This window comes from Ciconia boyciana, chromosome 2, assembly GCF_034638445.1.
Source record: "Ciconia boyciana chromosome 2, ASM3463844v1, whole genome shotgun sequence".
In the NCBI taxonomy this organism is placed as follows: domain Eukaryota; kingdom Metazoa; phylum Chordata; class Aves; order Ciconiiformes; family Ciconiidae; genus Ciconia; species Ciconia boyciana.
Window position 1 is genome coordinate 110,318,414 of NC_132935.1, and position 12,959 is coordinate 110,331,372.

A 12,959-nucleotide genomic window follows, 5' to 3' on the forward strand; every position below is an offset into this window, starting at 1 on the left:
AGTATTAAGAAAATCTTATTTTCCAAATCAGCTAGATTTTGCAATGAGTATTAAATGCAATATTTAGACAAGAAATATTTTATTTTACATGTTCAACATCAATGTGCACATATAACTGATGCATTTGAGTTTGACCAATTTTGTCACAGGCTGCGATAGCCAAAAATGACAGAATTAGCAGCACTACAATAGGGTGTATGACAAATAAGAAAAGTATCAGTACTGGATTGTATTGCATCAGATACTAAAAAAAAGAAAGCATGTGCCCAGTTTGCATACCTGCCTTTACTTCACCTAACTCAAATTTTCTGCCAGGTCCATAGAGGTATTACAGTTTGTAGAAGCTTTAGAACTTATTGCAAAGAAACTAATTGCCTCTGATTAATTGCACTTTAACATGAAGTAGCCACATAAAACAGAGGCAGACATCATTACACAGCAGCCTGTCTTGTTCCTTCCAGGTACCAAATCAATCTACCTATATGACTGTCAAGCTCATGCCTTTGAAACTAAGGAAACAGAAAAAACAGAACAGAGGCAACAAATACATGTTGTCTGAACATGGCAGTCAAAGAAGAAAATGTAAATTGTTCCAGTTTTTTACTAAGTACATTGACAGAAAAGAAAATTCCAGGTATCCCAGCGAGGAGAATAAAAGCATTTTAAAAAAAAGGAAGAGAAAGGAAAAAGGTTTTTAGCCACAACCTGATTTCTTGGTCAGTTAAGTGAGTCCTCCTTCTTGATAAACTTTTTAAATATATCAGTAAATAAGACACATACAAAACTGAGTGTGAGAAATGCCAAACTTCAAGCCTGTATAGTGCAATGAAGAACTAGACTGAGACTCATAAAAATACTTTACAAGAACTGAATGTTTGTGATACAGAATAGTTGTGTGTCAGCACAGAATAGTTCTGTGTCTTTGTAGATAAGGGTTTTTGGCAAGGAAGTGTCCCATTTTGATCTAAATAGCAGAGTCAGTTGCAACAAAGACAGAATCCAAATACCAAAACAATTCAACAGCATGAAAGCAATAAATCATATACTAACCGTTTCAAAATGCTTGCCATATCCAGATAGATTTGTAACTACACAACAAACATATGAAAAGTAATTTAATATTTACTAATCTGTTTATGAAACACATTAACTAGAACAATAGAAATAAAAACACTTGTACCTCGGAAGTAATGGCTTTTCACCGATCTTCCAATTATGGAGATTTCCATAACAACATGCAACAACCTGACTTATTGAGGGTGCGGTCCTGCATGTCATTTCTCCATATTCCAGAATGATAAAACATCTTTTCTGGAAAACATATGTGTTGCCATTCAGGATCACCAAAGCCAAATACTGCTGAACCAAGCAGCAATTCTGACAACCACATGAACTCACCTTACAAATGCATTCAAACAGCATAGATTTAACAGCTTCATCTGTGGAAAAAATGTGTATCAAGCTTTTATAAGCAAAATATCTACTTTTGTACCAGCAGGAAATATCTACCTATATACCAGCAGAGTTTGGACAGGCTGATTAAATTACAAATTTTTTTTTCTTGCATATTCTACTAAAAACTTAGTCCTTACTAGCTCTACAAAATGAAAACTGAATTAAAACACTATAGATATTTGTGAAATACAGGAGCACAGAGGGTCTTTAGCCTTGCTCCTCACTGCTCTCTTTTTGTGCTCATGCTTCAAAAAGGGTGCCACAGGTAGAATCATAGAATCATAGAACATCTTGAGTTGAAAGGGACCCATAAGGATCATCTCCCTGCTCCTCACAGGACTATCTAAAACTAAACCATTTGACTAAGAGCGTTATCCAGATGCTCCTTGAACTCTGACAGGCTTGGTGCTGTGACTACTTCCCTGGGGAGCCTGTTCCAGTGATGGACCACCCTCTCAGTGAAGAACCCTTTCCTAATGTCCAGCCTGAACTTCCCCTGATGCCGCTTCATTCCATCTCCTCGTGTCCTATTGCTGGTCACCAGAGAGAGGAGATCAGCATCCCCCCCACCCCCGCTGCCCCCCTTGAGGAAGTTGTAGACTGCGATGAGGTCACCCCTCAACCTTCTGTTCTCCAAGCTGAACAAATCAAGTGACCTCAGCCGCTCCTCGTAAGTCTTGCCCTCGAGACCTTTCACCATCTTGGTCGCCCTCCTCTGGACACACTCTAATAGTTTGATGTCTTTCTTATATTGAGTATGTAAGTATTTGCATTCAACATCAGCAGCCCTTCTCTGCACAAGAGCAACTTAAAAGAACAGCATCTGTCTAACCACAAGTAAGATGAAAGTAATTTTCTGATCTGTAGATTTGCTCTCCCCATAGGATGGGCCTACTGTTTCGGACAGAAGTCTTAATTCAAAAGGTCATTCTGTTCAGTTCATCCGTGGAAGTACATTTCCTTTTCTCTTAAAGGAAAACAGAACAAAACCAAAGCTGCTTCCTGCTGCCTTGACAGACCAGTCACATCTGTCCAAGACTGATCTTCAAAGCTGAGAATATTTAAAAATTACTATTAAAATGAAGCTGAAAGAGCCCCCAAAGTTAATCTTTGTTAAAAAAAGATATTCCACAGCCTACTATTTTTATTTCAGCTTCAGGAGTAAAGCCATAGAGCAGCATACAATTAAAGGTAGATAATATATAGATCAGCAGATAGGAAAAGATCAGCATTATAGGTTGATTTCTTGTTGTAATGAACAAGAATTGACATTATCAAGCAAGCATACAGGATAATGAAAATATTGGGCTCATTTTAGGCATTTGCTGAAATACAAAAAAAAAAGAGGTGCCTATGAAGCAAAGAAAATAATAACTAAAACCCAAACTGATAAACTTCTATTGCAATTACAAAAAGGCCAGTTGCTATCTTTACAGTCTTCAGATATCTATGTATATAATCTCATACATACACACATTCACATCATCCCACTCTAAGGACAGGTTTCAGTCTAAACACAACTGTTAATGCCATTTTAGACACTCTGGGGCATGCCAGCTGTCACTGCAGCAAGATGCGTGTCTCTGTCGCTTTTGTGTTGTATCAGCCTGTTTAAGTAAATGTGTGAGATATCCCAGGACATTATTATGGCAGTTGAAGCCTTTGTTTAGGCAACTGAACCTACTCTAGATGTATAAATTATGTACTTAAATTCTGTAGGTGGACTCACACTATATGAAACAGTGGAAAATGAATGTCTGAAAACAGAAGGAGAATCCAGACACGCTCCTGTCACAGTGAAACACCAGTTAGCTTTTGAAGATCGCTTCAGTAATGATCTTGAATATATTAAAATATCCTGAATGTCCATGTTGTTTACAAAATGGTGACTTTGAAGGCAAGAGCAAAAATGTGCAAGAAGTATCAGGTATGCCTGCAGCTGAACCTAGGGGACTATGAGTAAAACAACAGTTTCTGAAAAATAAACAAACTTCCATTTCTCATTGCACCATCATTCCTGGACTCTTGGAACAAGATGGGAGAGTACTGTGCTGTAAGCCTAGTAAAAACACTAGTAGCTGTAGAGCTTCTGGCAGAAAAAGGTCCCCCTTCACAAGAGATCCAAGTGTAGCTTTGCTAACTGCAGCATGACATGACTGCACATGCATAAAAACACACCTGAATGGAAACCCTACTTTTTCCAGTCAGGAACATACAACTGTTACGGTGCACAGTTTGGAAACATTAACAATGCTAAAATTTTCCTGACTGCAGTGAATCTCTGTCCTACCTACAGATATGGTCTTCACATACCCTGATACGCTACTTGGCTACAATTGCACCGTGCATTTGTACCACATGAATTAACTATGGTCCTTTTCTAAGTAACTGCAGGGTGAATCAGGGCATGCAGTGGGAGACTAAAACATGGACTGCGTGTGCTAACAGAAAGGTTACAGCTGCCCAGTAGTACTTGCTACAAGATAAAGCTATCAGTTGCTTTTCTGTGAAAACAAGGGAAGAAGCCTCATCACAGACTAGGATGCCAAAGCTCACTGCTTTTTCTGGCTCCCTTAAGCCATCAGCAAGTTGCCCTTTGGAGAATGGAATAATCAGGGATAACTTATCCCCTACATTCACAGCAGAAACATAATCTACTACATCAGTATTTTCCAGCTTGCTTTATGTCTTTTCACTATACTGGAGATGGCTGATATATAAAAAGAATCATGGTTTTCCTCCTACATAAGGAGCACGTTTTCTTTCAGTGGTTCTTGTTTCACTCCTCTTTTGTCTACTGGAGAGCTGTGCTTTCTCCGTATCTCGGTGTTCTAGCTGCCTAGATTACAACAGTCCATGTTTTGGGGTCTTTTTGTTGTTGTTGTTCAAAGTCCATATGAAAACAAACTGATTCTGGGATGATTTTCTGTATGAAAGAACAAAAACAACAGTACAGACAAGATACTTGTGTTATCTTCAATATCGCCTTCAAAATAGGATGCATCAGCAAAATTCTGTCTAGCACCTCCTCATATGCACAGATGGCATGAGAACTGCTAGCAATACAGCTTGGTTTCTTTCTTTCTCACTTTCATAGCCTTGATTTTTAATCCTTGATTTAATTTATAATTTTCACATCTTTTGAATTTTTATTGCATAAGATCATGTTTGTGGTCTTGCAAAGTCATTTCTTTATTGAGAGCTTCAAAAATACCTGCATTATGTTCCTCGCTATGATGCTTTTCTTTCTGTAATTATTTTTAGCTTGTCGGATGACTTCCAAGCCTTCCTCAAAGAAGATTTCATTTCTCAGTGCCTGTGTCACTGTCTCAGTGCTGTTTTGAATAGGGTATTGGAGATACTTGCCTGGGTAAAAAGTCATCAGTCCATACTAAAGCACACCATACTTGGTGTGCCTAAGCAACACCAAGTGATGGCCAGCTATCTCACCTCCTTTCCTCTCTGTGATCATCTCTGATTTTAAATACCCTTTCCTTGCTTTTATGGAAGTTTTCCAATGCATTTCTCTGAGTAGGGCCTGGCATGAACAACTTTGCTTGAGAATCAGCTTTGATTTCTTCCGTGAATTCTTCAAAGTATTTATTTCCTTCGTGAAAACTGGATGAGCCAATGTCCCTTCTGCCTGGCCACCTCTTTCAGGCCCACAATCACATACAGTGATAGGACTTACAGCTCCTACTTCACGAGTGTCAGGGTTCATCTAGGGAGACAGTTTGAAAGAGGCTGCCAAGGAGCCAGAAAAAGCACACAAGTCTGTATTTGAGGGATTGATTCATACCCTATTCAGTCACTCATATGTAAAACATCTGTAATAATTTATAAAGTTATTGTACTCCAGCTTAGACATCATAAACAGATCATCTTGAGAGACGACAGCTTCCTGAACTTTGGCCTATATAATTCACCTCCAATAGTGCTTAAAACTGTAAAGGAAAAACAAACACACCAAAACACACGAAAAAACGAATGACTAGACCACTGCCTCAGCAGTTATGTCTTCGGAAAGGAATCAATAGCTTAGAGCTAGTCTTGGAAGCCCCTTAAACACTACTGCTGCTTCACAAGTGCGTGTCTGTCTATGCTTTGGGCAGACCAGCTAGTTTTTGCAATACCACTTAGATAAGGCATGTGGATGCAACTAAAACCCTCAGGAATGCAGGAAAAAAAAATCTCCGAACTTTGTCTAAATCTCCTGGCTTTCTGATCAAATATGGAATCTGCAGAAGCTCAGTCACCATGTGTAAGTATTACTGTAAACCAGGACTGCATCAACCTCTAAAGGAGAAACCCAAACTAATTTAGATCTATAAAGATTACAGTATCTCATAGGTTTTATATTTACCTCAGGGTGCAGCTGCCTTCTTAATCATGTCTAACAGATGGGCATTGAAGGAAACTCATGTTGATATATATTGAAGCTATTGAGCTAGTACTTCAAAGTGCCATCACTGGTCCTTTGATTTGATTATTTTTCTATCTTTTGGTTTTCTTAAGGGCTGTTGTAAACAAAGTATTCTTTAAAGCACAGATTTTTAAGAATTCCAACCAGAACAGCTTTCTATCTTTTTACAGTTAAAATAGGGATGACATGGTAATGATCCTTTCACTCAAGATAACACTGGATGACCTCTAGTCTTGGAACCCTCCTTCCTTTTTCTCTCAAGCAATTTCATTAAAGAAATTATATCTAGCTAGTGTTTCAATATTTCCCAGGATGATATCACAAAGCATTACAGAAGTCTAATTTTGTAAGTAACTCATTGAAATCTTGCAATTGCAACTTATTTCAACCAGAAAATTAACACAGAAGAAATAAAGCATTAAAGTTTGCTCTATTTTACTGTATACTTTTGAACTGCTTTACGCATAAAAATCTAGGAGAGACTTTGAACATTAAGGATACTGGAGTCACAGTCCATACCAACAGAGAGATTTCATTCTGCAACTTCAAGCACACAATGCAGACGTTTCATCCTGTAAATTTCAAGCAGTAAGGGGCCAAAGCAAGAGCAATCACCTGTGAAGTGTTCTGTGTGAAGGGGTGCACAAGTAAGGGAGCTCATGTCACGAATGATCTGCGAAAATTTTTCTCCCCGCATCCAAGCGGATGGAAAGCCCTCTAGCCTGACAGGCATTCCCACTTACAAGCAGCCAAGCAACCCTGCTTCTTCACTTTATCACTATCACCAAGGCAGTACAGTGTATTTTTAGAGGGCTGCCATACATGAAGACAGATTTGGTCCTGAAATGGAAGCAGAGCAGTGTCAATTATTGACTACGTTACCAGTTTGCAACCAAATGTCCAACAACACAAGTAGCAGTTAGATTCATGGCAGCTGGAAAGTGCAGCCTGACATTTCCTTTGGGTTGAAAAGGCCTGGAGAAAAATAGCTGGGACCAGGAGAATTTGCTTTTAAAAATTACATTCTATTTTAAAAAAAAGCATTGTTTTTTATGCCAAGGGGCCAAAGTCCTTTTATAATGCAACTGCTGATGTCAGTCGAAACCAATCAACAATAAAGGTAGGACTGCAGGGAGAGGGAGACCTACTACTGGGATAAAATTTTTCACTAAGGGTTGCTTATGAAGAAAGTCTCCAAGAGACAGGCTGGAAGAAAAGCAAGACAGTTGCTCAAGAAATTACAGAGAAAGATTACCTTTTCAAATTAACTAAACCAAACCAACTGCCCCCCAGCTTTCCAAGTGGATTTCTCACATGGATCAGGAAATTCAACTGGCGCAGTCTCTTCTGTGGAGTGACAGGGAGTGAGCTGAATGTGAGTGACTCAACGCACATGCTAGCAAGCAGAATTTTGCATTAGCTAAAAAAGAGGTGGGTAGCAAGCAAGCAAGCAAGATGAGAGCTGGAATTGTATTTCTCCATACTACAACACTAAATACACACAAAATGCAACACAAAATACCAATGTAATTATTCCCAGCAGAGAAGATCCACTGGATGAAAAAAGAGCCAAGCTGCCAATCACCTTCTAAAAATGATCATGACATGACATGAAAAGCAGTAGTACTTAAACATTTAGCAGTTGAACCACATATTGAAGAAGTTTCTTTAACTTGAGCCAAGTTGCAAATGGTCTAAAGAAACCACCTGTTTTTAATTTAAAATAAGTGTATTGAATATACTGCCTTTAGCATAAATGCTTTCTTTTTAAAACAATTTGAAAGTATTTGCAGCTGCAGAATACATCATCTTTGGAAGAGGAAACAACAAAACATACATTGGCTACAGGAAACTGGAAGAATGGCGGCAGCAACACATCATGACAAAGGAAGAAATCATTAAGAGCCTAAACTATATAATTTTTCTTTTTCATTAGAACTCAAAGACTAGCAGAACGATGAATAAAGACAGGTTACTTACCTGGAACGTTTCTTCAAAATGTGTTATCTGTTTGTACAGTTACACTGAGATTATCTGTAAGCAAGCACTCAGGTAAATTTTACCATACGAGTTTCCTCAGTATTGTACTTCAAGCCTCCTGCATGCAACTGCGGCAACAATAAAGAGAGCGAAGCACTCACCTCCCCTTTTGGAGAATCCTCTTCGCCAAAGAACCAAAAGATTTAGAGTTTAAAAGAGAGGGCTGTGAACATACTGTACGTACAACACAGCCTGAAGAAGTTAAAAAAGAAATATTGTAAAACTTTATTTTTCACAATATTCCCTCCTTCTTCTTCAAGTTCAATACTATTCTGAGTGTTTTAAGAACTGGGGAGTGCTAGTGATGATGTGCACAGCAACCCTGAAGAGGCTGTAAGCCACTGCGATCACGTGAGCCTTAGCAGAAGGAGCCTTTGTAAGACATGGAAATTAGCAGTTTGACAATATTACTGCAGTGAAGAGACTAACGGTCCATGGAACTTTCAGACATGGATAGATGGAAATGAGGTTCTCTGTAGGGGCTCAGGTCTGCCAATACAAAAATATAAAGCCTTCTAACATCTAGCGTGGGAACCACTATCTTTGCAAAACAAGCATAGGCAAAGCAGTTTCCTCAAAAAAGGTAAGAAAAAGGTAACTCGCTTTCATGAAGAATTGTCCAGAGACATTCAGGAACTGAATCTCACTGACCCTTCTGGTAATAGTGTCAAAAGACTATCTTCATGGAATAAGAAATAAGATAACAAAGTTTCAAAAAGCTTCTCTTTTAGGAATGGGATGTAGCTCAGAGAGCCCATTCCACAGTAAGGCATTAATGGAAGATAGCACAGCTTGATTCCACTCTGGAAACATGTAAGAATTAGACAATAACTGTAGTATTAAAGACTTCTTATGTTGCCATTCCTTACCCTGTTCCTGCACCAATTAAGAATTTGACTACTGGGACTATACTCATGAGTGTCCCAGGCCAACAGTGTAGAAGGAAATGGGAATACATGACTCATGGAAAAATGCATGAATGCAAATTTTAAAGTGGGGATGTGCAGAGCAATAGGTAAGTTATAACAACTCAGAGTCAGCGTGGAATTTATCACCAATTCTCCCTTTACATCATCTTTTCTTAAGACTGTTACTGCTTCTGTCGTTTAGTTTTTTAGATATTTAACTTAAAACCACAATAAAGTAGATGTTTTCTAAGCATGTTAGTCCCTGTGGGCAGATGGCCAACGTCAAGAATCAAAACAGTGACCTCCAGTTCTGGAAGCTTCTATTGCCCAAGTTATAAAAGAGGCAGGCACGTAATCTCAAGAACTGCACTGGGCCACAAATATTCATGCAAAACAAGTAACTGTGAGTATGCCTACACTAGCAGGTAATGCAGAGCGATCAGGACAGATGGATAGATTAGAACAGTTAACACTAAGGACCCTACATCTACATTATATGTGTTAGGATTTTACTTCAGATCATACTTAACCTGGCCCTTTGGACTGACCAACCCCCTTAAACATGTGGTTTGAAGCCATTCAAGGGAAAGCTACAGCAGAAACTTGCTTTCTGAACTGTCACCCCTTAGTGAGCCATTAGAAAGGGCCACATCATCCTTTCTCCTGTCCCACAAGAGTGGCAGTATACATCCATTGCCTATTTAAGAAATTTCTTAGGCACATAAGTTTTATTGCTGTTAATGCTTGCTACAGGTGACACATGCCGTATGAATAATCAACTTCAAACATGGTCACCAGACAACAAAGGGCAACATGGGGAGGATGAGAGGACAGTAGGCTCAATACTTGCAGCAGCCACCTGAAGGGAGCACCACATATGAACTAACCCCAACCCTCCTACATGTTCTTTTGTCTGAGAAAGAAGACAAGCCACATTATTTTCTGGGTCTCACCACAGTGACTACTTTGCCCATGGCCTACCACAAGGCCTCAGTATGCTAGGTGAACTCAAAGATCAGTGTGTTGCCACCAGTCTAAGATGTGGGATAACTGGCAACAGTCACAAAAAATGTGGACAGGCACAATCAAAGTCCTCTGCTCTGTCTTTACCAGGTTCTTCAAGGAGACTGAGAGCCTATACTCTCACCAGTAGGTGGCCAAACAATTTTTGGTGGACAACAGAGCCTGACATCTCTCTGTCCATCCCCCATGCCCTCTCTGAGTAACCTAACTAAACCACATTGCTCAGAATCTCATTCAATCAAGTTTAGAAAGTCCCCAAGGAAGAACAGTCCATAATTGCTCTGAGCAACCTATTCCTGTGTTTAAGCACCCTCCCGGTGAAGAGGGCTTTCCTAATGCCCAGAGCTCCCAGTCTGTGACTGCCACCTCTTGTCCTTTCTACTGCATGTTTGTCAGAAGAGTTTGCCTCTGTCTCCTCCACAGAAAGTACAGGTGAGCACTGTGTCCTCTGCTGCCCCTGAGATGATGGGAGTAAGCCTTTCCATCCCACCTGGAATCGTATGGACTACTTTCTTCAGCAGCAGTATGCTTAGATGTCTACCTGAAACCCCAGGATGGCAGCTGCATCCAGGATGTCACCTGTGCCATCACTGCCAATGGGCACAGCCACATCAAGCGTCCACAGCCTCACTGGAGCAGGGAAGCATGTGATTGTATGTTGCTACCTTTGCACTGCATCAGTTTTCATGCACTGATTAAAAAGTAACAATTTCCAAGACGTACTTGTTAAGGGGAAAATATCATGTCAGATCCAACAGTCCAAGAGAGGCAGGGCTGCCAGAGCTCTGCATCCCCAGTCCAGCCAGTAGTGAGGCTGAAAATGTACTCCCAGTAGGCATATGCACACAGAGGACATGTATGCAATGCATACATATATATACATGGCTGGCCACACAGAGCACCCACAGGAACCAGTGGTCTCGTCCTCCTCCCCCGTCTGGCTGAGCAGGATGGAGGTCTGTTAGTGGGAACATGTATGTACACAGTGGACCCCCCCAGCAGCTGGGATCAGACATGCAGTCTGCCCAGCAGCTGCCCCAGAATCCCAGTCTCCCCAGTTGCTGGCACCCAGACCCGCACTCAACTCCAGTCTCTGGCCCTGTGGACACGCAGACCACCGTGACCCACAGTCCCACTCCAGCTGCTGGTGCTTGGGTCTGCTCACCCTGGTCTCTTCTGTTGCTGCACCGTAGACACATGGGACCTCCCACCCGTGGTCTGGCTCCAGCTGCTGCACTCAGACACCCCCGCAGCCCCAGAACCGAGTCCCTCACACAGGAAAAGATGTAGAAAGGGATTTAAAAAGATAATACAGGCTGCGTAGGGCACTGCCAGACCAGCGTACTGACTGGCCAACTATTTACATGTGACCCACCCTTTTCATTCCCTTACCTCTCTATTTTCCCATGCTTGCCCCTCTCCAGATTCCCTAAACCTCTCCCTTTCCCAGCCTTTTGTTCCTCCCCTACACATCCCATAAGTCTTGCACCCTCCTTGGACTGAAAGGCATATTTCTAACCCCTTCTCCCCTCATTTAAAAACCTACACAAATGTATTTGATATTATGTAACATTAAAAGTGAGTATCAACTTATGTGCCCAATTCTTCAACAGCTTCCACAAACCTTCTGCTACTGGCAACTGAGTGCTCTTTTCAGTTTAATTGAGCTAATTAGAAACACATCTCAAGGATGTTGAATCTTCATCTCCATATACCTATTTTAATACCAATAAAAATTGCAATTCTGCACAGGACCCTGTCAGCACAGCTTGCTCTGGCTTTTTTCTCCTCAAAAGAGAGATAATGATTTCAGGTACAATTACATCTCAGAGACTAGGCATTTAAATCTTATTTTCAAGAAACTCTCAGGAAGACTCAAGGCTGTGGGTTTCCTAGGGACTTCTGGACACTTTATTTGCAGTCTAGTTAAGCTAACGAAGGAAATGCTGTGCCTACATTTTTTTCCAACCTGGAAGACTTCAGAACAACTCCAGCCACTCCAAGCCAGAATTACGAGACTCATAAAACTGCAGCAGTCCATCACGTCACTAAGGGGATTTGCAGTGTAAGATTTCAGTAACTCTTCTCCAACAAAACGATGAACACTTACACAAATTCCAAGACAAAAACATTCTCTAAGCAGTGCAAGCAAACCAACATACCTTGCACGCATCCCTCTTAACTGGTGAAACCCTGCAGACACACAGACCAAGCCCCTGTCGCTCGCCAGAGGAGCCCTCCTGCACTACCCCACCACACAAGCGGTCACCCAGACATCTGTTAACAAGAGTTATGCTGCAGCGTACTCCTACAAAATGTACCAATGCCTCTGCGCTTCACCACTGTTAGTACCACTTAAAACATCATGGCTTGATAGATAAAGAAAGCTAGTAAGTACATTGAATAAGAACTTTGGAATTTTTAATTTCCTATTTAAAAGGAATCTATTTTCTATTAGGACCACCCTTATGCTATACTATACTATAATTACCTGGTACATTACTGTACATCAGTTACCCATTTCACAAAAATTGATAAAAGGAAAATTGCAATACTTACTTGGTACTGCATAAAAGTGGTTTGTTTATACACTCTTTAGTTATGCTGTACCTACACAAAATATTAATTACTTCACTGCAGTGGGTATTAAAAACTATTTCAACAGCCCCACACTTCAAGGAAAAAAAAAAGTTACATCAGGCAAAACCAACCAGCTGAAAGCCTGCCACTCTTTACGCTGACTTGTAATCCAAGCTAGCATGCAGACCTCCTTAATTCAGCATCTCCTCTAAAATTATCTTAAAACATCCTCACACCTAAGTTACTTGTGGTAATTGTTTGCTCTTCATGGATTTTCAGTCGTTAGGTTCAGTCCCCTCCATGAAACACAGAAGACTATTTAATAAAAACTTAGCTTGGTAGACGGCAACATTACTATGCTATTTCCAGGCCATACATTTCCTCTGCTAGGAGATACATGAGAGGGACTCAGGATTTTACTGAATTTTGATTGCTTGCAGTGGTAGGAGAGGCCTTCCTTCAGCCACTCATGGGAGAGAGGCATGTTCTCAGCCAAATAATCATACCTCCTGTGAAAGAGTTTAAACAGG